The 3,808-nt window shown below is 41.8% G+C and overlaps 1 protein-coding gene across 4 annotated transcripts in view; it reads left to right on the top strand.

Annotated features, from left to right (window-relative positions):
- Positions 1-615: 615 nt before the first annotated feature.
- ENOX1 (ecto-NOX disulfide-thiol exchanger 1) overlaps positions 616-3,808 on the top strand; it is a 531,698-nt gene continuing 528,505 nt past the window's right edge. For 2 of the 4 annotated variants that reach the window (XM_019529872.1, XM_019529868.1), the window contains exon 1: positions 618-873. The gene's annotated coding sequence lies outside the window, so the exon portion shown is untranslated. Of the gene's footprint in view, positions 874-3,808 lie in introns of all 4 variants that reach the window. The other 2 variants (XM_019529873.1, XM_019529871.1) reach the window with 2 other exon arrangements.

The following is a 3,808-nucleotide window of genomic DNA, read 5'->3' as shown; positions in this document are numbered from 1 at the left end:
CCGCCCGCCCGGCCCCGCGCCGGGCACCTGGGCCCGTGGGGCGGGCACGGGGGCTCCCTCGCGCTGATTGGCTGCGGGGGGCGCCGAGAGTTTGTTTGCCGGCCCCAGCGCCCGGCAGGCACCCCGGGGGGGTGGCTCGGCCGGGGCACGGCGCTGGTCCAGCCCCTGCCGCCCCTCCCCCCGGGCGCTGGGTGGGCTGCCCCGAGGGACCTTGTTGGGTGGCGGCCCCCCCGCAGGAGCCAGAGGACTCTCACCTGTAGGCTCCTGGCTGGGGGGAGGGGATAGCCCCATGGAGAAGTAGGTGGGTGGGTGCACTCAGACTCACAGAAGTAGGGGAGGGGGTGTGTGCGTAGACTCAGATTCAGAGAAGTAGGTGAGTTTTGTATGTATCTGTGTGTGTAGACTCAGACTCGTAGAGAAGTAGGTGGGTTTTTTGTGTGTGTGTAGACTCAGAAGTAGGTGGGTTTTGCATGTGTACGTGTGTGCACTCAGACTCAGAGAAGTAGGTGAGTTGTTGTGTGTGTGTGTGTGTGTGTGTGTGTGTGGTGGGGACTACATCTTATCCTGGCAAGGCAAGAGACTTGATGGTAAGTGTGATACCTGCCTCCGGTTGCTCCTGGCTGTGAGGGTGGTTTGCTGTGGCATGTGTGGCACGGAGAGAGCCCACTTGCCTCTGGCACGCTCGCTCTTTCTTTCAAACCCTCTGAGAGTTGCTCTGGGCATCTTGCAAGGGGACACAGAGGTGACTTGTCTCCGGGCCAGAGGAAGGAAGGAGCTCTGCGGTCATCCCAGTGAGCAGTGTGTTTTATGTATCACTTGCCTTGCTCCCTAAGTTCTGCCAGGACGTCATGGCTTTGATGCCTGTTGTGGAAGGTATATTACTTGTTTTCTCTCCAATTTGAAAGGCAACGGGGGTGGGGAGCGGGGGGGAGAGGGTAGGGAGTGGGGTGAGTCCAGGGTTTCGGAGATGACAGGTTGAAAGGAGTTTGAAATAGCACTTGTGGTGCCCAGTGTGAAATTCCAGGTACACGGGAAAGAATAGCGACTGCCCCACAGGCTTGGGCTTTATTTCAAATCTTTTCTTTTGTGGTGGCATCCTTTCGTACATATGCTCTTCTGTCTCCGCGTCTAAGTATCTTGCCTTTTGCTGCTAGAGTCTGATGCCGTTGTCTTCTTGGAGATGTCGTCACAGGTCTCCAAATTGTCTGGTTTTAATAATCTTCTAATCCTTTGTTTTAGGAAGCGTTGTCAGTGTAAGACACATGTGGAATTCTTGGTTGTCTCTGCAGCTTTCATGTCTGCTCTCTTGCAGTTTGTATTTTTACACTGAACAGAGGAGCATATTACTTAGACTTTTCTGTCTCTCCCAGGGAGCAGAAATGATTAAGTAAATAAACTGAGATCCAAAAATAACTACAGTATGAATAACACCTACCCGGCTCTAATCTGAGTGATGCATGCTTTGCTTGTAGCACACATTCTGTTATGTATAGCATGTATGGAACTTACTGTATACAATAACTCTAAAGTAGTAAATGAAATCTTGTACCACTAGAAAGCGGGGTATATTATGTTCTTTGACAAGTTAGGGGAAACTGTCGATATTGTGGCAGAATGATTTTGCACATGTGTATGTATGTGCTGGTAGAGTACTCAAGTCCATTTGTTGTCAGGATAGTTTGTTTTCATTGTCCTGGGGTATTTCCACCCTTTCTCTTAAATTGCTTTAGCAAGATTTCTATAGACTATTATTCTTCCCCCTCTTTCCTCCCTGTACATATTTGACTCTTTCATCTTTGTATTTTAAATGATAAATTTATAAAAACAAAAATACCTTCTCCATTTAAATTTTCAAAGGCATTATTACAAGGCAAACTGGGCAATAGATCACAAAATCAGACAATAGTATTTTGTTCCCTAGCAACCACCCACTGTGAATAGAAAACAAAACGATAGAGGATGCTTCTACATCATGACAGCCATACATTGAAACCCTAAAGCAGATGAGGAACTACCAAGTATGAATTGAGGCTTGCTCCTGTTTGGTTTATTTTAATTTCCCTTTAAAATATTTCACTTTTGTGAGCATGGGGTTTGTGGGTTGCAGTGAAACGGTTACAATTTCATGTGCTCCTCATAGCTCGATGTTTCTTTCTTTTAGAGTAAGATGACATGCGATTAATAATATTTGTAGAGCTTTGATAAATAATAACAGTTCAAAATATTTATCTTTTAAAAAAGAAGTGATTACTGGGCCTGTGAGAACCTGTTTTTCTGTTTATCACTGACTCTAACTATTATGCGGTATTTATTGGAAATTACTCTTTTTCATTGTTGTATCTTCGGTATGTTATATTTATAAGAACTTAAAACAATTTTTGGCATTCATAGAAATGGTAAGTAAAACCTAGGGTTTTGCTCTGCTTAGCTGAAATTCTTGTGGCCCAACCCGCTCCTGTTGAAATAAATGGAAAAACCTGCTACAGTGGGAGCAGGACTAGTTTCTTAATTATTAATCTTTTAAAGTTATCTTGATAATGCAGTAATTTTCCTAGTTTGCGTTTCTCGGCACTGAAATGAAATCTTGACGTTGGACCATATTTTAATCTTGGATGCATTACATGTACTGCCATCTATCTGAAAAAATCCATTAGTGCATGCTGTGGACATAAACCCTGGATCTGTAGTTACTGCCTATCAGTTTTCAGCTTTTATTTTAGCAGGCTTTGGTTCTCAAAATTCTGGCAGTGATATTTTACTGTGGTGGAAAAAAGGAAATGTATGGTAACATGTTTAACGGGCTGAGGTACTTTTGGATTATCCTTTTTAACAAGTTCTTATTTTTTCCCCTGTGTAGTAGAAAGTTACAAAAATTGTGTATGTGTCAGTCTTTAGTATCATAAATAGAAGATATTTTGTAATTGGTTATCAAGCTGATAGATCACTTTCACATTTGAGATTAGGGAAATATAGATGTTTGATACATTCAGTAGAATTAAAAGATCTTGTATGTATTTGTAAACTATGAAATCAGAAGGAAATTTAATTTGGGACAGCAGTATATTTACCATCCATGCATTATTAAACAATGACATTGTTTGGCATGGGTACTGGATTCCCTGAGTGGCTCCTTGGGATTCACAACATTATTTTTAAAATCGAATATGCTGTTATGTATTACTTATTTATAATATGAAGGTGTGTCTAATTCATCGTAAAAAGTAAGATTTTGTAGTGTTATAACATGCATACAATTTGAATAAACATGGTTGAAGTTGAGTGGTCAGAGAATATTATAATTCTGTCAAGTACCAGTGAGTAGCTGTTTTCTTATACATATTTCAAAACATGTATTTTAGTAGCATAGTAAGTATACACAATTTACTTTTATAACAAAGCATTTGAGCTTTGGTAGCCCTTGCGAGTTTAAAGGAAATAGCAATTTTCAAAATATTTCTTCACTGTTTTTCTTAGATGGCAATTCCTCTGAAGTTAGAACCTTGTAGCTAGAATGGCCACAGACTAATCTAATTGTGCTTTAGCCTCCTGACCATTTTGACCTCTCCAAGTTTATGCAGCAGAAAATGAAACGGCATTGAAAAAAGAAAAATGTGTGAACAAAGGACCTAGAGGGAAGAAGATGTAGTGCAGTGCTTCTGTCCCTAAACCGTTAAAGACGGTTAGAAGTGATTTTTGAATACTCTCCATGAAACTCTTGTTATGCCAACTGCTGCTGCTGCAGGTACAGTGGTAAATACAAAACCGTGGATTAGAACTGCTGTGTGATTTTACTCTTTGTTGCATCTTT

This window comes from Crocodylus porosus, unplaced genomic scaffold, assembly GCF_001723895.1.
Source record: "Crocodylus porosus isolate Cpor-Errol unplaced genomic scaffold, CroPor_comp1, whole genome shotgun sequence".
In the NCBI taxonomy this organism is placed as follows: domain Eukaryota; kingdom Metazoa; phylum Chordata; order Crocodylia; family Crocodylidae; genus Crocodylus; species Crocodylus porosus.
This window is presented reverse-complemented; position numbering and strand designations above follow the sequence as displayed.